Below are 23,171 nucleotides of genomic sequence, written 5' to 3'. Positions count from 1 at the left end.
GCCGCATGAATTGAACGATAATCAAAAAGAATCGTCATTTTGAGGTGTTCTCTAGACAATAAAAACGACCCATTTCTCGAGTGGATTGTGATGTGTGATGTCAACCGGCGACATTCGGTACAATAGTTTGATGCCAAAGGAGCTCCACAACACTTCTGGAAGCTGAAATTGCACCAAAAAAAGGTTATGGTGACTGTTTGGTGGTCTGCGGTCAGTCTCATCTATCACAGCTTCTTAAATCCGAGCGAAACAATTACGGCAGAGAAGTACTGTCGCCAAATTGATGAAATATACCAAAAGCTCCAATGTATGTGCCCGAGATTAGTTCAATATGAAGGGACCAATTCCCCTCCATGACAACACTCGCCTGCATGTTGCTCAACTGACCCTGCAGAAACTGAACAAATTGAGCTACAAGACTGCCTTTCATCTGCCATATTCACCGGACCTCTCGCCCACCGAATATCACTTTTTCAAACTTCTTGACAACTTCCTATGCAAAAAATGCTTCAAGATAGGTATCCCAAACTAGCCTGGTTTAGGATGCAAAAATTGGTAAATAAAGTTGAATTTCCCTTAACTTCAACTTGCGATATCTCGTTTATTTTTTGGGTCATTTTGATAAAGTTTTGATTTAAATAAAATTTAATCTTTTTGCTTTATAGCTATATAATTCTTTTTCTTGTGTCTTTAATAGTTTTTTTTTCCAGGTTACTTCAAGTAATGTCACTAATTTTGGTGAATGCTGCTTTATTTTTTACACAAAAAAATGTTGGTGTTTTTTTAATTTGGTGCGCACGATATTGTGAGTCTCTAGGTATAAAAAAATAGTACCATTTTAAAGAAAAAAGGTCACATCAATATGGTGAGCTTAAAAAAGGGATTTAAGTTGTTTTTCACAAAAAACGCCAGCTTGAAAACCTCAGTGAAAGAAATATGAAAGAAATTCAATTGAAAAAATTCTGATAATTACGTGCTCTGTTGGTGTCATATTACTAAGCTCATAAAGTGTTAAATTATCTTTTAAAAATTAAACTGGGTACATTTTAAACCAAAAAAAACATTTTTAGTTGCATGTGACTGTGACCGAAAATTCTTTTTCATTTTAAAAAATGTGCCTCATTTTTTTGTTTACTTATTTCTCTTATGTTCTGTCGGGCATTTTTGATATATCTAACATTTTGTTAAATTATTTTTTTATTAGACTGTACAGTTACATTACTTAAAAAAAAAAAAATTAACAAAATATAGCTAAGTTTTAAGTTACGTGCAACAAGTCATGTGTAAATAAAAAAATTAATTTCACATAAAAATGTGCATTTTTTTTTGTTTATGTTCTATCGGACATTTTTTGATAAATTTGAAGATTTTGTAAAATTATTTTTTAATTACACCATACATTACTTAAAAAATAACTGAAAATATTAAGTTATGTGCATGTGGCGCATAAATGAAAAAATTAATTTCACTGTAAAAATCATTTCTCCATTTTCAGTTTATCGCTGAAAATGGAGATGCCATTTTTTTCGCACACCTGTCGTTAAAATCGAAGGGAGAAGTCAGTATTTTAAACTATGGCCGAAGTTAGAAATAAATAACAAAAAAATTAAATTAGATATTAATTACTTCCAGAAAGAACTATGAAAAAAGTAAATAAAGAAAGTGAAAAAGAACATATCCGTAATTATTTAATTTAAAATGGGTTGATTTGATTAATGAAAACGGGAATGTTTTTCATGAAACTTATATATATTTTATTATTAAAAACAGAAAATGAAAATGACATATTCATAATTGTCTAAACTGGGCGAGCGCCAGTTGAAAACCAAAACACTTATTGTATAAAAATTTATCAAAATATAATTGTAAAAACATTTATTGAAAAGTTTGCATAAGAAAATATAATTTTAATAAAACAATTTTATAATGAAAGCAACATTGGATTTTTATAAAATAATTTTTTTTTTCTGAACAAATAAATGATTTTAATGAAACATTTTTTTGAATTGAAGCAACTTTAAATGGTCAACAACAAATTAATTTAAATGAAACCGAAAAATCATTATCTAGTTTAATTTTTTTGTTATTTATTTCATGCTTCAGTCATAGTTTAAAATACTGATTTCTCCTTCGGATTTTGACGACAGATGCATTTTCGGTGATAAACTGTAGAAGTACCTCAAAGACCTATATGTTCTATCCGGTGTTTTTGATAAACTTGAACTGAGATATCTCAAGGTTGTGTTAGGTGGAAATAAAGTTCAACTGGAAGCTGCTCTCTCTGACTACTCGAGAAGAAATCTAGTTGATTCATTTCCACCTCCAAAGCAACAAAAAATCCCTTAGTGAATCTGCTGATGATTCAGATAACTTCTGCAGTTGTGATGAAGAACCATCTCAGGATATCTTCAGTTATGAGCATCAAAGACAATGGGTTGCTGTCTACTACGACACCAACTTTTACATTGGCCAAGTCATTGAGGTTATATCTGCATCCAGCGCTGTAATAAAATTTTTATCGCAAACCAAAGGTAGAAAAGATTTTTTTAGATGGCCTTTGTCAGATGACATTGCACAAGTAGAGTCAGCATTTGTTTACAGATGGGGTTTTGAGGTAATGCCAGTTTCAAGTGATGGTAGGATTTGGAGTGTTCTTGATATATCTACCATAGCAGAAGCCTATGAAAGAATTTTGAGAGAAAATCAATAAGGAAAGGAATTGTAGTAAGACCTCTGCCTAGAAAATATCTTACTTGTTTACTTGTCTTTTAAGTTGAAAGTTTTTCAATGCTTGAAAAAAATGATTGTGACTTTTTGTATAACAAGTTTCTAAATCTTATTGTTGTTGGTCCTTTTTTGGCGAGTTTAAATTCCCCAACGTAAAAATATTTCTGTGGCAAAAAGTTTTATTATTAGAAACAAGGCAAACATTTTTTTGAATTCCTCACCCAAAAATGAGTAAAGTTGCAAAGTTTTAAGTTTCTACCGCCAATGGTTACATTTTTACAGCAATTTCAGTGACGTATACTTTTGACTCATTTTTTTTAAATCCTTTTTTGCCCTTTTTACCAAATTGTCTGTTCGATTGCTTTTACATGATCCACAATTGAGTGGTTTTATCAATTAAAAGAAAAAATTATCTTGATCTCTAATGTGATACTAAGAAGATTCAATACATTAGCTATTGAAATGAAATTGATATGAACAGTCAAAGTTGCATTTCTGTGTCATATTTGCACTTTTTTTCCCCGTTGGTACAATTGGACAAACTTTGAACAATCATAACTTGATGGCTAATTGAGCTACCAAAATAAATTTGGTACTTTTGTTTATGGTTTACAAAAATCTATATATAACTACATTAATTTTTTTTAGCTATAATGAAAATAAAATTTTCAAATTTAAAATGGGATACCTATTCAAAAGCCGAGATGATGCTGAATCAGCCTTCAATAACTTCATCGCTTCCAGAACTCTGGATTTCTATACTAATGGGATAAATAAACTCGTTTCTCGTTGGGAAAAATGTGCTGATTCTAATGGTTCTTATTTCGATTAATAAAGTTTATTATGAAAGGAGTTATGATCTTTAGAAGTTGAACGTCAAAAAACATTATTTTTGCACCAACTTAATATTTGAGTTTTTGCTGTACCAGATTTGTACATTTCCCTTTTCTTGAAACAGTGTTTGAAATCAAGGAGACCAAATTTTAAATTCTTTCTCTTGTATTCTTTGTTACCATATCAATTTCCTCCACGAACACCCTAAAAATCACTAAAGGTCTTTCCAACATGACTATTCAAATTCCATGCTATTGCAAATTCTTCCTTCTCATCAACCTACTTTGTTCAAATGTGCTAAAGTTTCTTTTATGGAATCAAGATAATATGTGCAATGTTTTGTCCAACAATTTCCAATTTCTGTTGCCGGAAAATATTTCTTCTGATCATAAAGTGTCTTCACTGTTTCTCACCAATCTTCTGTAATGCTTATTGGTGTGTAAATTCCTCAGGATTTTTTTTTTTTTTTTTAATTTTTTTTTTTACAAAGGAGTAATCACATATCAAGGTCCGGAGGCCACTTGAGGATAAGGGTTAATGTAGTCATTGGGATAATAGCATAGTCATCATTAGTAGCAGAAATTTGGTATAATTAGAATATTTAACTTGTTTACGTTGGATTTGAAGATGACAATATTGTAGTCAGCTGGAAAACAGACCTGCAGAACAGAGTTCCACAGACAGGCAGTTCTAGGAAACAAGCTTTGTTCATGGAATCAACGTTTAGGTTAGGCACCAGTAGAGAGTGGGGGAAATTTGTGACAGTGATTTTGGCTAGATGAGTTCTTTTTTGTGAAAGATTAGCCAGATGTGAGTCAGAGCGTTGATGATGGAAAGAGAGAAGCCTGGTTTTAAAATTAACCAGCCACCTTTTGCCCCATTGCACCAAGTGCTCAAGATCAGAGGAGAGAAAATCAGAGATATCTTCGTCATTTCCAGCTTTTGTTTGGAGGTGTTGCCATAGATAGTGTTGTCTGCATAAATGCCTACAAATGATCTAAGAATGTGATTTGGAAGGTAGTTGAAGATCAAGAATAGAGTTGGGCCTAGGATGGAACCCTGAAGAACGCCTGCATTAATACTGAGCTTCTGATTTCTGCCCATCAACCATTACTCTTATAAACCTATCAGAGGAATTTATTACACAACTACCACAGTTTAAACCATATTGCTTTTAGTTAACCTCTATTCATGTCACTTAGCATGGGAGTTTTATTGACAGAAATTCATACTGAGGCGTCGACATCTCATACGTCTAACAAAATTGTCTTTCCTTGGTTGTTTCACTCAAATTATCATTGCGTATACTTTTTGTTTACTGCCCATGTTTCAGAGTTGTAAATGATATACTTTCTGCTGAAAAGAAAAAAATGAGCAACAAGTTTCAGAAAATGAAAGAAGAGACGACACAAAATAGAAATGGGAGGAGGCGTGCACAAGCAAAAGAGGAACATAGTTTGTTACATTAAAGTTAAAATGAGAAAATTGATTAAAAACAATGTCTAATAAAAAATGTTTTTAAATTTTTGCCAACTTTAAATGTTAAAATAATTATAGTAAAAATCTCACCAATTTCTTTCTCCCAATTTTTTGAGTAAAATTGTATTTCTTGCACTGAAATAAATTGGAAAAATTATAATGTATAACGAATTAAACATTTTTCTTAGTTGAGTTGTATAAAACTTTTTTAGGCAATTATTTGGAAAAGTTATCAGTAAAAATAAAAAATTTTTCTTAGATCACTTTCACACATAAATTTAACATAAAATGATCACCTGCTTCCAGTCCACTAGATGGTAATGATCACCCATGTCTGAACCAGATAGTGCTTATACATATACATATGTAGCAGGGCTACCCGGCGTTGCTCGGGACCGTATAAACAATGAAAAAACAAAAGCAGATATTGAACATATGTTTTATTCTTAGGGGAGAGGAATCTTTCATCTCAAGTTTTAGCGTTACAAACAAACATTTGTCTTTTATATATATAGATAATGACAGGTTTTTTGGGGGCCCCCTCGAAGATAACTGATCAGTTGACCAACTTCTAGTGGTCCGTTTGACGTGAAATTTCGATATTTGTCATCCGGGTGATGGGGCTTCGATATGATACCAAATTTGTCAAGTTTGGTTCCGTCTTTCAAAAGTTTTAGCGTTACAAACAAACATACATACACACAGACGTTTGGCTTTTATATATATAGATGAGATATAAGCAAATAAATACATCATATGAACAAAAAAGCATGGCTTGTAGAGTTTAACACAGAAAAGTAGAGAACAATTTGAATTATATGAGTAATAATTTTGTTGGCATATTGAAGGAGGAAGAGACAAGGTCACTGTTAATTCATACTATGTGTTCGTAAGAAAAACACATACACAAAATAATTATTTTATTTAAAACATTTCAGCAGAAAAAAAGTGATACTTATGCAGATTTTGGATCATGCTGAAATAACGGTCATTATTTAGAAATCCATTCTTATTTTAGAAGGAGGGAGTGCTTTGTAACTATCTGGATATTTTTACAATTACTATCACATTTATTTTGCTCTTTTTGGCCCAATCATGGTGCCTGGGTGTCTTAAGAAATTATGGTGCTTTCAGAGTACTCCCCCAACCACTTCTCACGATGGCAATTCAATCGTCCCAAGCAACACGCTCCTCTCTGTTGGGCTCATCAACATTGGAAACATCTGTTTCTTCAATTCTGCAATGCAAAAACTTTTCTTGTGACCCTTTTTGAGCTCCTGAATGCCAAATCCCAGTGAAAATGGACAAACGGTGTAATTTCACACCTTAAAGGATGTATATTTGAGTTCAGCACCATGGAATACCACTATATAGACGTACATATAAAGTTTTTGAGTAATATGAAGAAAGAGCTCCAAAATGACATGTTTTTTTTAGCCCTAATGTAACGGGATCCCAGGCAATGCCAGGTATCCTATACAGCTAGATGAAGATGGGAGGGGATGAGGTTGGGAGGTTCATGCTGACACTTGGTCAAGGAAAAACACATGTTTATGAGATTTCTGTACAGAGAAGAAATAGTATCTTTATCAATGAAAAGAAAATATAAAATCTGATAATAGGATTCGTGGAACAAGAGATTGTTTTTCTAGTTGGATTTGGTAAAAATGAATTTTAACTACTAATTGAGTGAGACAGGTACAATGACTTGGGTTCAAAAGATCTGCTTTGGTGTCTGGGAGATGTTGTCATTTGGGTCCACCTCTTGTATTTAACTACCAGACCACCAAGCCAGTGATAAGTTAGTTGGACAGATAAACAAATAAATTGAACCTAGGGAGAGATATGGTCATGAAAGAGGAAGAAGAGGGTCACAAGAAAATAGAAAATGAAAAGAATAAAATAAGGGGATAGAGAAAGGAGTTCATGAGAGAAGAAAAAGAATAAGATAATGGGATAGAGAAAAAAAAGAGGTTCAGAGAAAAAAAAGGAAAAGTAATTTTCAATATGAGAGAGGGGAGAAGACGCCAGTTTTATAAAAACGATTGACTTTTTAGAGTTAGGGTCCTTTTTACTGGCTGGCATCGAGGCGTTCACATCGCTCTCACCCCGCCTGGGGGGGGGAACAAGAGCTAAGTTGAAAAGCTCTTGTTCTTAGCTGGGAAATTGATTAGAGAAACTTAAGTTATACAACCTGCATCATGAAGCTTGGATCAAAGAACTCCACTATAAACAAGTGTAAAACGATTTATGAATAATTATTTTGTTTCGTTATATAAAAATGTCCCAGAGTTTTTCCTTGTTTCTTGATTGCCGGCCTGAATGAAGATGCAGTTTATTTCAGGTATGCCCTGATGCCAGATGATGAAAGAGATAGACTGGATCCAGCACAAAGCCAGAGTGACGGCCGAATTCGACAATGTTGCCACACGGACTTAGGGTCATGCACATTTCACGTGCCCTGAGCAGCAGAAAGATATTTTCCAGTGACCAGTGAGAGTTTGGTCACCCTTGAGGGGTCCACCACTAGACAAGTAAGAATGTAGCCTTGCTGGGTTGCATTTATGGTCCTGTGAGCTGGGAACGACGAACACGGCCAGAAGTACATCACAAGTATGCTCCCGTGAACCAGGATAGCGACGGATGCGGCCCGGCCCTCGGACGAGAGAGTGTGTTAGGGTTATACTAAAAGTGCAAGAGGGATGCGAACCAGAATTTTGCCAGGGTCACCCATACTAGATTTATATTAAGAACAATGGGCTTCACATTTTGGCCAAGTTTCAGAAAAATCTAATGGAATAATCAAAAGTTATGGGACAAAATGTGTCATTTTTGGCCTCTTTTGGGCCCCTGGGGACGCAACAGGAATTTTCACAAAAAATTTTTTTTACTGTGCACATCTATTTAATGAAATACAATTTGTGGAAAAATTTCAGGAAAAACTAATGGACGGTTATCGATGCCAACCATCGGTCCTATGTTTTCAGTGGCATCCGTCCATGCGTCCTAACGGACGCATGGACGGATGCCACTGAAAACATAGGACCCTCTCTGATAAATCAGGGGACCAATAAGTTTATTTAATCAAGCCCTTCTCAACATAAAGAGGGGCAGATCTTCTTTTACCTATTCTGTACTTTCACCTAACAATCTAAATTTCAAAACATAGACAATATGACGACCAAAATGTCACATGACTTGGGAAATGCAAAATGCAACTTCCAGAAACGAAATATGTTTTGATAGTTTTTGCGTCTTCTTTCAATTTTGACTTGTTCTTTTTTTTTTTTTTTTTTAAACTGAGATGCAACATTTTTTTCCAACTTTAAAAAAAATGTTTTAAAAAGTAGTCACAACTTCCTTTTCTTTTGGAACATTTTTGAAGGGTAATATTTATATATAAAAAAAAAAAGAAAAAGAATCTCTTATGGATCTCTTATTAAAATTGAGTTCTCCCCAAAATGGACCCTCTCCAAAAGCAAAAACTGTAGCAGTGATGACTGCTTAATAACACTGAAACCATTAAAAAATACTCAAATAAAAAACTAGTCATAACTTACTTTTCTTTTGTAATGTTTTCATTGTTTTGTTCAAATTCTTGTATTAAACAAATGAACAGATCTCTTAATCAAGCCCTTCACATAAGCAGAAAAATGAATAATTTCAGAAAAACAGTTGGAAAGAAAAAAAAGACGCAAAATTATTGAAATGTATTTTGTTTCAAGTTTTTGGAGGTTGAATTTTGCATATTCCCTATGCACATGACAATTTTAGCGGCTATGCTGTCTATATTTTGCAACAGGACCTACAATTGTCAAGATTGCCCCAAAAGGTTTCGCACACATCAGTTCTTATTTAAAATTTAACGTAATTAAAAAAAAAAAAAATACAGGAAAATCTTTATAATATACATATCCACCAAATGGAGATGTCATATTTCAAAAACCATGTAAATTGATTAAGTAGTTTTATTTTTGATGCTTGTTTACTAGATATGAGTAAAAAATGGCCAAATAAAACAGACCACTATACTTCTTAAAAGAGGCTTAATCATAATTATTTCTTTTATTTTAGGTCTAAATTTTGATTGTGTTTGAAAGATAACAGACCAAAGTTAATTTCTAACTAAAAAAAAAGTATAGTTAATGTGTTTGAAAAAATTAATGAAAAATGTTAAAAGAAAACCCACAAAATTTTGTTTGAATTTCAAGTTTGAACAAATCAACTTTAAAAATCTCTGGGAAAATAATTATTCATTTTCTTAAACCATTCTAATAATAATTAGTAAATTAAATTTCTAATATACTGAACAAAAGAAAACGTACATACTTTTTAAACCAAAAAGAGATGCATAAGAAACCTAAAAAAGCGATTTATGATGTAAAAAATATGTCTTATTGAAATTGAAAACACAAATAATGCTAATTTTCACCAAATTAGGGATCACGAGAAGAGTAATAATTTTGTTTATTTAATTTATTTTTCTCTAAAAAAGTTTCATATTTAATTTGGTATAAGTTTTTTTTATTCAATAAAACTCTAAATTCATTGATGACGTTTGTTTACCAATGTTTTTTTCTTAAACTTTGAAATGAAACATTTGTAAAATGTTGTTCAAAAAGTCAATTTTAGCAATTACATTACTCGATCTTTTCTTAAATTCTATTATTCAAAAATAAGCTAAAATAATTCTTTATTAATGACTAAATAAAATTCAAATTTGAAGAAAATGATTTTTTACTAATGAAAGGGATTTACATGTTCATGCATACAAGATGAATATTATATTACATTTAAAATTTCCCCAGAAACTTATTAAATCACATGAAATATCTTTTGCAATTACATTATTTTTTTTGTTGAAAATATTAGAATGAAAAATACTTAATTCAATGATAATATCGTTAGTTCATGAATTTTTTTTCTCAAGTTATATTGATTTGATTAACACAGACTTTAGGGTTTTTTTTCATAATATTCCTAAAATACAGAGCAATTTTTTTTTTAATTGTTCACGTCTATAATACTTTATTTTCATAAAAAAGGACAAAAATAAATTCAAGTATTTTATTTTAGTACTTATAATTATAACTTTAGTAAGTAAAGGTATTTTTGTTTACAAAAAATAATACATTTTCACTAAGATTGAAAAAAAAAATAATGGGTTCATTTTTAATATCGCTCTCACTTTTAATAATGGGAAAAAGACCTCCAACTTCCTTGAGGTGTCATTAGACCTTAATTCTAGCCTTTTTAGCCTCTACCATAAACCAAATTTATTCTTATTCTATGTTCATAAATTCTTGAATCACTCTAAATTAAATCAAACATCCCTTCTCTGTCAAATAGAATATCTAAACTTTCAGCTAACAAGGATATATTTAAACAAAATTCCCAATTTTATAACAATGCCCTATTTAACTCAGGATATTCCCAAATAACCTCATATTCTAATAATTCCTATAACGCTAAGTCATATATGGGCATTGTATTTATAACATGGCAATTAATAAAATTGATATGAATACTCATACCAATGATCAAAACAGTAAACAAAACATTTTTTTGCATTTGAGATGATTGATGTTTGAAATTTATCCTTTATAAAAAAAACTAGCGGGGGGTACTCGGCGTTGCCCGGGTGTTTTGAGGTGTGTGTGTTTTTGGGTAAATGAAAACGAAAATCGTTGGCCGGGTGTTTGTTTTAAAAAAGAACGAAGCCTTGATGCGCAGTTGGAAAATAATAACGTGTGAAAAAAAAAAACAAAAAAAAACGTGACGTTTAACGGCAGGTGCCCGTTTTAGATGACTTAATGACGTCAACTTTGAGTGCGGGACAGTGTTTTATTTATGTATTTATTTGCTTACCCCCGAAAGCAAATTAGACACAAGGTCGTTTTTAATGTGGGGGTTAAACCAGCTACCTGAAAACAAGGTTAAAAAGTGGGAACTCTGGCAGTATCCAAAAAAATAGCAATTATCTCAGTATGAAGGGTTTCCCCTACATTGACCAAGGACCAATTAACTTATGTGCAGCATCTGCAGAACAGATACTACACTTTGATGGTGTTTATTTGCTCCCCCACTGAGTAAATTAGGCACAAGGCCGTTTTTAATGTGAGGTAAAAACCAGCTCCCCTGAAAGGGGTCACTCTGGTTACCAAAAATAATAATTGTCCCAGTATAGAGGGTTTCCCCTCCATTGACTGGTACAAATTATCTTAAGTGCAGTATCTGCCGGAACAGATACTACACTTTGATCCCGGCCCAACCCGCGAGTCTGTTGGCTTCTTTTTTTATACGAAAAAGTTTAATGCACATGCGGCGATCGAAAAATCTTGAATATTTATCTTTTGAAAGTCGGGCAAATTAAATAGACAAGCGACCCCGGTTGTTAACTCGTAGATTTTATCATTTAAGCGTGATATAAAAAGTTTTAAGAAGAAGTGAGTTGACCGATCGCTTCTTGGAAAAAAGCCTTTCTTGGACATACACAAAAAGCGAACATACATACACACATTTTCGCTTTTATATTTATAGATAGACTAAGGGGGGGGGTATCCGGCGTTGCCCAGGTGTTTGGAGGTGTGTGTGTGTGTTAAAAAAAATAAGTTTTAGTAGGAAGTTAGGATTGAACCCTGAAGCCTTGACGTGGAGGTGGAAACAAAAACCAACCACTTAACCATCTCGGCCACGAGTGAGAGAAATTGGTTGACGTGTTAAGTTAAGGCTTATAAAGTGAGTCAAAGAGGTTTGATTGATAGTTAGCTGCTTAATGAGGTCATCGCAAGAGCGTTACGATGACGTGGCAGTTTTTTATTTACTGCGGGAGAGCTTTTTGGGGTTTGTTTACTTTGTTTCAATGCGGGGCAGTTTTCGTTTCCCAAAGATGATGGTGGGGGGAAACCAGCTCCTCATTTAAAGGGGATTGTCCAAATCGAATAGCAATTGTCTGATATAAGGAGAAACTCCACATTGATCAAAAGCTGATTGCTTTCTGGATGTTCCGATGTGAAAGCCGAGAACAGGCAACGTTTCAATTTAGTTTCACTTTATTTATACTTAAAAGTCGAACAAACAGGCGACACGGCAAAATAGTGCGATTTTTATACAAGTTGATGTAAATAAATCTAGATGCGACATGCGTTCGCAAATCCTTGATATTATGATTTAGACGGTATATAAAAAGTTTTAAGATATAGTAAGCCCCTTGAGAATCATGGCGAAAAAAGCCTTTGCGAGACATACATAAAATGATCACACACATTTTGTCTTTTATATATATACTAGCAGGGGTGGGGTACCCAGCGTTGCCCGGGTGTTTTGAGGTGTGTGTGGTTTCGGGTAAATCAAAACTCCGTGGGGGGGGGGGTGAAAATAAAAAAGTTTTGGTAGGTAAGTATGAGGATCGAAACCGAATCCTTGAGGCGAAGTTTGAAATTAAAGTGTGAAAAGAAAACGTGCGACGTTAACCATTGGGCTACCGCAAAATACTAACGGAAACACGTTTGAATTTATTTAACACGTTTAAATTTAATTAACTATTTTTATTATATTTAACTATTTAGAATTGGCAGGTTCACGTTTTAATGATTTAATGAGGTCAACTTTGACTGTGGGACAGTATTTGATTTACTGCGGGAACGCTTTTTTATTTTTTTATTTTCCCAAGATGTTGGGAGCGGACCAGCTCCCCCCAAAAATGGGGATTGTCCAAATTGAGTAGCAATTGTCTGATATAAGGAAAATATTTCCACATTGATCAAAGCTGATTGCTTTCTGAAATTTCCGGCAATCGCGACCGGAAAAATACCGCCAGAATTAGTGGCACTTTTATTATACAAAAAAGCCTAATCCACATGCGGCGAGCGAAAAATGTTGAATATTTATCTTTTCAAAGTCAAGCAAATTAAATAGACAGGCGACCTCCATTATTAACTCGTAGATATTATGATTTATATGTGATATAAAAAGTTTTAAGTTGTGAGCTGACCGACCGGTTCTCAGAAAAAAGCCTTTCTTGGACATACACAAAAAGCGACCATACATACACACATTTTCGCTTTTATATATATACTAGCGGGGCTACCCGGCGTTGCTCGGGACCGTATAAACAATGAAAAAATTGAATTCGGTTTTGTAATATATTTATTATTCTTATGAGAGAGTAATTTTGTATGTTAATGTATCATTTGCTATTTCGAGCAAAAGAATATTTTACCTACATAAGACGGGTATTACACACATGAAATAAGTGTATCTTACCTAGAGTAGGTAATTTACAGCATGTATATGCAAGGACAGGTAATATGCAACACATTTATCTCATCAAATCCCAAGCGATGCCAGGTATTTTGCTAATATATATTCTCACCTATTTCATTAAATCCCGGGCAACGCTGGGTGTTTTGCTAGTATATATCTCAAATAATCTCATGAAATCCTGGGTGACGCAAGGTATTCTGTTCATATATATTTCAATCAATCTAATTCAATCCAAGGCAACGCCAAGTATTCTGCTAGTATATATTTGCATCTATCTCATTACATCCCAGGTGACTATGTATTCTGCTTGCATACATTTGCATGTACCTCAATGAATCCAGGGTGACTCCTAGTAATCTGTAAGTATATATGTTGACGTATCTCGTTGAATCCCATAATTCTTGGATTGTTACACATTTCGACAATTTAACCCACATTATCGCTCACCTGTTTAAAATAATAACGTAAAGACATTGTCTTGGCTGGTTTTTCATTACAAACACATCATCAAAATAACTCACATTTAATCATTTTTCATAATTTTTTTACAACATAATCACACCATCTTCCTATATGGGGTATTCTGTTAGCACAAATATCCACCCATCTGATCCGATCCCAGGAATTCTCCTAGGAAACATCCCACCCATGTCATCCAATCCCAGGCAACGTCGTGTATTTTGCTAGTACATATATCAACCTTTCCTATACAATCCCCGGCAACGCTGGGTATTATGCTAGTACAAATATCCAGCTATGAAGCCATATCCTAGAGCGTTCACTGGCATAATATTACATTGATTGCATATTAATTTAATGGTATTCGACAATGAGGCTACATCCAAGGGAGGTCACTTGCATATTATAACAATGATTGTATATTAATCTAATTGTATTCCAAAATGAAACTACAGCCAAGTGAAGCCACTTGCGTAATCTAATGGTATTCGATAATGACGCTTAATCCAAGGGAGGTAAGTTGAATATTATCACTGATTGAATATTAATCTAATGGTATTTGACACCGAAACTACATCCAAGGGAGGTCACTCGCATATTATAACAATGATTGTATATTATTCTAAAGGTATTCGGCAATGAAGCTACATCCAAGGGAGGTAACTTGCATACTATAACAATGATTGTATATTATTCTAATGGTATTCAACAACAAAGCTACATTCAAGGGAGGCAATTGCATATTATAACAATGATTGCATATTATTCTAATGGAATCTTACAGTGAAGCTACATCCAAGGGAGGTCACTTACAAATTATGACAATGAATGTATATTAATCTGATAGTATTCGAGAATGAAGCTACATCTAAGAGAGGCCACTTGCATATTATGACAATAATTGTATATTAAGATAATGGAATTCTAGAATGAAGCTACACTCAATGGAGGTCACTTACATAGTATGAAAACAATTGCATATTAATCTAATGGTATTCGACAATGAAGCTACACTCTATGGAAGTCACTTGCATATTACACCAATGTTTTTATATTATTCTAATGGTAATCGACAAAGATGCTACATCCAAGGGAGGTCACTTACATATTATGGCAATGATTGTATATTATTCTAATGAAATTCGACAATGACTATACATCCAAGGGAGATCACTTGCATATTATAACAATGATTGTATATTAATCTAATGGAATTCGACAATCAATCTAAACCCAAGGGAGATCACTTGCATATTATAATGATTGTATTATTCTAATAGAATTTGACAATGAAGCTACATCCATGGGAGATAACTTACATATAATACCAATTATTTTATATTAATCAAATTGTATTCGACAATGAAGCTACATCCAAAGGAGGTCACTTACATATTATGAGAATGATTATATATTAATCTAATGGTATTCAACAATGAAGCTACACCCAAGGTAGGTCACTTACATATTATGACAATGATTGTATATTAATTTAATGGAATTCGACAATAAGGCTACACCCAAGGTAGTTCACTCGGATATTATAACAATGATTGTATATTAATCAAATGGAATTCGACTATAAATCTACATCAAAGGGAGGTCACTTGCATATTACCGCAATGATTGTATATTAATCTAATGGTATTCGATAATGACACTTAATCCAAGGGAGGTAAGTTGAATATTATCACAATGATTAAATATTAATCTAATGGTATTTGACACCGAAGCTACATCCAAGGGAGGTCACTTGCATATAATAACAATGATTGTATATTAATCTAAATGAATTCGACAATGAAGCTACACTCAAGGGAGGTCACTTGCATATTGTAACAATGATTGTATATTAATATAATGGAATTCGACAATGAAGCTACATCCAATGGAGGTCACTTGCATATTGTAACATATATACTGCGCAAGCACCTTCTAAATTTTGCACATCGGACCTATAATGCACAAGCACCTTCTAAATTTTTCAAATTGGACCTATACTGCACAAGCACTTTATAAATTTTTCAACTTGGCCTGTTATGTAATGGATGGCTGGGACCATCCGATACATAACTGGAAAAGAAAAACTTCTTTAAAAAAAAAAAACAGATAATAAAAGATTTGAAAGGTGGGCATCGAATAATCGATTGTTCACCAGTCGAAGCGAAAAAATAATTACGTCGTAAACAGAGAAATCGGATGACGATTTTTTTGTTTACAAAAAAAATGAAACGTGACATTCCTTGTAAGAATGGAATGTCATATGAAGAGCACGAGATTATGAACTCACGTGTATAAGCAAAGTCAATAGTCGGTCAGCTGAAGAGAAGTGGGTTACAATGTTTCTGGGTCGGATGCAGGAATGCATGTGTAACTGAGAAATGTGATCAGTGATCAGGAAATGCGTGATCCATTATCGATAGCAGAGTGATCGACAGGTGGCGTGGCGTGGAAAATCACAGAGAAAAAAAAACACATGCTAATATAAAAAAGGTGATTTTTGGAGTCCAACAGAAGAGGTAGAGAAGAGGAGAGGAGAAGAAGAAAAAAGGAGAGAGAGAGAGAGATGCCGATAGGAGACGTGCGTTGTCGAGAGCATAACGTTTTCACCCCCCTCTCCATCACTGAAACGAACAGTAAGCCACACCGTTAAATTTTGAACTGTTAAAAATCTCTATGTACAACGAGAAAAATAATTTCAAAACAAAATATATTTTTATATAAAAAGCCAGCGTGTCTTACGTCTTGATTGGTATGCTGAGTTACGTCTGATCTTTGTGTGCATGTTAATTCTCTTTCAGCCGGCAACATTATTATGACAAGCGAATGACAGCTGGAGAAAACCGAGAGAGAAAAATGCACGGTCAAGGGGGAAATAACTCTGCTGTCTTGGCCGTTACCATAACAACCAGAAAACTAAACAAAATAGACGATCAATAAAAGACGGCTGCTTGGTTTTGTTGCAGCGGGGAACTTGCTAACTACGACCGTTCCCAACCTAGGGGTCCTGGCGCTATATAACAAAACCTATTTGGTGCCGTGAGCCAGTTTGCATCAGCGATGCAAAACCGAACCTGGGGTATATATAATAAAAACTAATTGGTGCCGTACGACCGGTTCACTCATCAAGAGTGATAAGTAAGACCTTTGAAAAAAAAAAAAAAAAAAAAAACTCTTACACGAAAAAACTCTTACACAAAAAACTATTACATGAAAGAACTCTTACACAAAAACAACGGTTACCACACAAACAACAAAAGACTAATCCGATCAAAACGAAGAGAAAAACACACGCAAGGAAAAGGCAAGTGATTTTTTTCAATATTTTTTGTAATCTCGGCTCTAAAAGTTGTGTTAAAAAAAAAAAAAAAAATTTTTTTTTGTTTTTCTTTAATTCTTTCTCATAATAATTAGGGTATCGAGTAAATAATTTTTGAAGATGGAACAGCATATTTTTACAGATTTCGCACAGATCCTAGGGGCTGAACTACACAACGTAGGGAAGGCCATTTCGAACTGTCTGAGGGGGGAGGCGTTATTAGCGAAAATAAAAACTTTATACTCTCGACAATCGCACGAATATAGTAGGTGGCTTAGTGATATAGATAAGTATACAAGATTAATTAGACAAACGGAGGAAGAGAAATGTCAGTTAGCATTATTAACTACGGCTGGCCCAGTGGGACAGTTTGTTTCAAGTCTGCTAACCAACAATGCGAGTTTGGCATGGGTATACTTGAAACGAGCTTTAGATAATTGTTTTGGAGTCCAGGTAAATCCTACCAAATTTATGAGGGAGTTGGCAAATATTAGACAGGGTAGGAGCGAAACTCTGCAGGACTACATGCAGAGGTTAGTGCGCTGGCTGAAGGTTCGTATGGTAGCCTAGATACGAACAATGTAGTAGTAAAAAGCCAAGTGATAGGTTTCTTCATCGAGGGGCTATATGACAGAGAAGTCAAAATAGCTGTCATGAGGGAGGAACCATCGGACCTCAAAGTAGCCTATGAAAAGGCCTTAATCGAGGAACGGTGGCAAACCCGTATAAGAGGCAATGTCCGAGAAGAACCTATGGAAATTAACTATAGTAGACGCCAGAGAAACGTAGAACGATAGGGAAAAAGAGATTCCCAGAGCCAGATAGGGGGCATGGGAATTATAGGGGATTTAATAGGAGACCCGGCTTCAAGGCAAGAGAAATGGAGAGCCCTTGGCCGGGGATTAAGTGTTTCAATTGCGGCAGAAAAGGCCATATAGCCAGGAACTGCACTTTCCCTAAGTCGGGAAACGAGCCACCCCCACTCGCGAGAGGAAGGGGGGTGAACAGACGAAGATAGTAGGACATATGGGTGCCGCTAATTGCATCCTTATTAAAATAGAGAAAAATAAGTTTAGAGCTTTAGTAGATACTGGCGCAGAAATTTCAGTAATAAAAAGTACCGTGTTAGAAGGGCTCAGACAGAAGCCTGAGATAAAGAAAATAGAGATTAATTTAAGGACTGCAAACGGGTCACCTCTCTTAGTGCAAGGAGTGGCGCGTTTGCAGATTAAAGTAGGAAGCCAGTACATTCGACATGATTTTGTAGTGATGGGAAACCTAAATAGGAACGTCATATTGGGCCGAGACTGGCTCAAGCAAAATGGTGTTAGAATGTACTTTGATTTAGGAGCAATTCGATTAGGCGGCGAGTACATAGCGCTGCAAGAAGAGGCTCATATTTCTAGTATAGTTAGATTAAGACATGATGTCACCCTGAAACCGCAGCATTTACATGCGTGCACAGCTCGTGCCGGAATGAAAAACGGTCAGGGTTTAGACTACAAAGTAGTACAAATAGATAAGGGCTTCCTAAGTGATTTAAGTGGTGTATCGGTAGCGAACACAGTAGTCACAATAAAAGGTAGGAAAAGCTTTCCCTTGCTAATCATGAATAATAAAAATCAGACAGTAAAATTAAGGAAAGGTTACAAGATAGGTAGAACAGAAGTAGTGATGACGATATCAAAGCCAAATAAACAAAGGAAGTCGGGAAACAAGAGTAACCTCGACGGCATAAAGGTGCCGGAGGAATTTAGGAAAGATGTAGATAAAGTCCTGCGACGAAACACGGATTTATTCGTCACAGAGGATAAATACTTAGGCCGGACTGACACAGTAGAGATGAGGATCGATACAGGAAAAAACGATCCCATAAAGAGAAACCCTTATAGAACACCTCTCAAGCAGCGGGAGGAAGTTAATATAGCACTAGAGGAAATGCTACAGGCAGGGGTTATAGAGAGGTCAAACAGTCCGTGGAGTTTCCCGATAGTACTAGTAAAAAAGAAGGACGGAACAAAGAGGTTCTGTGTAGATTTTAGGGCCCTGAACAAGATAACAAAGAAGTATGCCCGAGCACTACCAGTAATTGATGATATACTAGCTTCGCTTGGGTCAGCAAAATACTTCTCAAAGTTGGATTTGAAATCAGGGTATTGGCAGGTAAAGTTGAACGAAAAGGATAAAGAGAAAACCGCGTTCACCTGTCATAGAGGACTGTTCCAATTTAATGTAATGCCATTCGGACTTGCTAACGCTCCAGGAGTGTTCCAGGAGCTAATGTCCGTAGTATTACAGGGACAGGAAGAATTCGCCGTGCCTTATTTGGATGATATTTTAATATTCTCCAAAACAAAGAAGGAACATGTTAGGCATATAGAAAAGGTGCTAGGTAGCTTATGTAAGCATAACTTAAGGTTAAAGGCGGCGAAATGTGAGTTTTTCGGCAAGGAAGTGCAATATCTGGGATTCCGAGTGAGTGAGAAAGGTATCCAGCCGGATGGGGACAAAGTTAAAGCGATTCAAGTAATTTTGACCCCGGCCACTGTGAAGCAGGTTCGATCCTTTATAGGCATGACATCCTATTACAGGCTGTTTATCAAGGATTTTTCCATAATCGCCAAACCGTTAATACGGTTAACTAGGAAGCATGCACGTTTCTGTTGGGACGATGCATGTCAGTCTGCTTTTAATCGATTGAAATCGAAGCTTGCAGAGATGGTGACGCTGGCATACCCGGACACTAGCAAAGGATACAGACTATACACAGATGCCTCCGATTATGCGATCGGAGCATCCTTGTCTCAAATGGTCTACGACCCAGAGGAGGGTTGGGAGATAGAGAAACCCATTTATTTTCTATCTCATAAGTTGTCAGATACCCAGACTAGATGGTCAACGATAGAGAAGGAAGCATATGCGATTCACTATGCCTTAAATAAGTTGAATCACTACTTGCACAGTGCTACGTTCACCATCTACACGGATCACAGACCATTGGAGTACTTGCTGAAATCTCCGATACAGAATAAAAAAATACAGACATGGGCTTTGAGTATGGCTGGCTATGATTGCACCATACAGTACCTGAAAGGAAAGGATAACGTCTGTGCGGATCTCTTATCCCGTGCGGTAAATGCGAGTCGGGATGAAGACGATCCTCTAATAGAAATAGATGATAGGAATTACACGGTGAGTGCGATAAACTCGAATCGTTTTGAACCAAGAGAGTTTGTATCGCATAAGGATGACGAAGACTCACCAGTAGAAAGCGAGCATCCTACACTATCAGGTTTGGATATGTGTAAAGAACAAGACGCCGATAGTCAGATCGTAGAATTAAAGAAACGGATGAGGAGCGGTAAAACGTCCAAGATGGAAGAAAAAAAGTACATCATAATGGACGATATTGTATATTATTTATCGCAACCCGACGACGATCCAGTAGTTAGATTATATATCCCGTCACATTTAAGGATGAAGGTATTGAATCAATACCATGATGAGAATGGTCACATGGGCATGGAGAAAACGTTCCACGCCATTAAACAGAAGTATTTCTGGCCTGGTTTGTTCAAGAAGGTGAACGAACACATAGGGAAATGCGTCCCATGCCAGACCAGAAATTTGAGGAAGCAACAACCTCAAATGCAGGAGACCGACATGCCTTCTTTTCCTTTTGCTAAGATTGCATTGGATATTTCCGGACCCTATCCGAGGACTTTGTCAGGCAATCAATACATAGTTACGTTCATCGACATGTATAGTGGTTGGCCTGAGGCTTTCGCTGTGCCTAATAAAAAGGCAGAGACAGTGGTGCATCTCTTAATTGAGGAAATATTTCCCAGATTTGGTGCACCATTGCAATTACTTACGGATAACGGACCGGAGAACGTCAATGGGATCATGAAAAGCGCGTTAGAAGAGCTTAATGTTGATCATGTAACCACCTCATTTTACCACCCGCAAAGTAACGGGAAAATAGAAAGATTCCATAGGACGATGAATGACGTACTAGCAAAGAAAATAGGGGACAATGACCGTTCGTGGGACATGTACTTGAACCAGATGCTGGCTGCTGTAAGGTTTCATGTCAGCGAAACAACGAAGTACTCCCCCTATTACTTGCTCTATAATAGAGACGTTGTCTTGCCGTTAGACAACATACTGAGGCCTCGTAGAATTTACTACGGGGAAGAGGATCATGAGATCGCTCTGCAGGACATGCATTGGACCTTTACATTAGTCAGAAACAATGTAAAGAGAGCTAGGAAGAAAATGATAGATAGGGCCAACGAGAAAATGAAAGCAGTCGATTTTCAAGTTGGCGATTTAGTTTATTATAAAAATAATAGGAAAAAGGGAAAGCTAGACGTAAGATGGTCTCCATATTATGTAGTCATAGAGAAGACGGGGCTAGTCTCGTATAAGATTAGAAGTCAACTGACAGGGGCAGTAACGAAAACCCATGGGGAACACCTTTGAAAAGCAGAACTGGAGGAATGGGATATCCCCAACGAGCAAGAGGGCTGTAGAAAAACTACCCTGTCAGCACCGGTAGAGGATAGTAGTACCGATAGAGAATCCTCTAGTGGGGAGGAAGAAAATTATCCCCAACAGAGCTATCGCCATCAACGGAAATCCCCAAGTCAGGAAAACAGGGTCCCGTTGATGGAACGGAAAATAATAAAACGCAGCATGATGGCTGAAAGGGCTAAGGAAATTAATGAGATATCGGAGGACGATATATTAAACTTAGTGCCCAGGTCTTGCGGTGTTGATTATGATAATAGGGACCAGCCAACCGTAGCTAGGGCTAGCACGAGGGTTGGGAACTCAGATTATAATCAAGCTGCGGGTCGGGAGCGCGGAACAGGATGTTTGGACTGGGTAAGAAAGTTACTGTCGATTTTAGGCAAAATCCTTATTATGGGAGTTCGAAGTTGCCACCAACATGTAGGATCCTGGCGTTCTGGTCGAAATTTGGTACGATATGCTGCCCACATTTTAAAAAAAGTAATTAAATTGTTAGTCTCACATTTAATTAATTAGTCAATTAATTAAAAGGCCGAGGTAGTGGAAAATATTGGACAAATCGACCACTTCAGTAAAACGAGTAAAGTTGCAGCGTATATTTCGCTGTTAAGTGCGGATGATGCACTTATACCAAAGGAAGACCTTGTGCTTTCTTGTGTTGCTATTTTATTTTTTTTTTATGATTTTTGGTTATTATTTAAAAAAAATATATATATATATATTTATTTATTTTTTTTTTTTTGTCCGTATGGAATCCATCGAAAAAATTGTGACATTTAGAACATTGAATTGGAAATATCGATGGATCGATAGACGATTGAAGATTAAAAAAAAAAAAAAAAATGGTTAATGGAGGGGTGTTATGTAATGGATGGCTGGGACCATCCGATACATAACTGGAAAAGAAAAACTTCTTTAAAAAAAAAAAGATAATAAAAGATTTGAAAGGTGGGCATCGAATAATCGATTGTTCACCAGTCGAAGCGAAAAAATAATTACGTCGTAAACAGAGAAATCGGATGACGATTTTTTTGTTTACAAAAAAATGAAACGTGACATTCCTTGTAAGAATGGAATGTCATATGAAGAGCACGAGATTATGGACTCACGTGTATAAGCAAAGTCAATAGTCGGTCAGCTGAAGAGAAGTGGGTTACGATGTCTCTGATCAGATGCAGGAATGCATGTATAACTGAGAAACGTGATCAGTGATCAGGAAATGCGTGATCCATTATCGATAGCAGAGTGATCGACAGGTGGCGTGGCGTGGAAAATCACAGAGAAAAAAAACACATGCTAATATAAAAAAGGTGATTTTTGGAGTCCAACAGAAGAGGTAGAGAAGAGGAGAGGAGAAGAAGAAAAAAAGGAGAGAGAGAGACGCCGATAGGAGACGTGCGTTGTCGAGAGCATAACATTTTCATCCCCCTCTCCATCACTGAAACGAACAGTAAGCCACACCGTTAAATTTTGAACTGTTAAAAATCTCTATGTACAACGAGAAAAATAATTTCAAAACAAAATATATTTTTATATAAAAAGCCAGCGTGTC

The 23,171-nt window shown here is 35.6% G+C and overlaps 1 protein-coding gene across 1 annotated transcript in view; it reads right to left on the bottom strand.

Annotated features, from left to right (window-relative positions):
• Positions 1–23,171, bottom strand: part of LOC145283784 (uncharacterized) — a gene marked incomplete in the record, with an annotated part of 207,322 nt that overhangs the window by 101,007 nt on the left and 83,144 nt on the right. Inside the window, 1 exon segment of the mRNA XM_080132850.1 lies at positions 5,131–5,175.

Source organism: Euprymna scolopes, chromosome 8, assembly GCF_053919585.1.
Source record: "Euprymna scolopes isolate OS-2025 chromosome 8, ASM5391958v1, whole genome shotgun sequence".
Lineage (NCBI taxonomy): Eukaryota > Metazoa > Mollusca > Cephalopoda > Sepiida > Sepiolidae > Euprymna > Euprymna scolopes.
The sequence above is the reverse complement of the archived record's forward strand: the minus strand, read 5'-3'. Positions and strand labels throughout refer to the sequence as shown.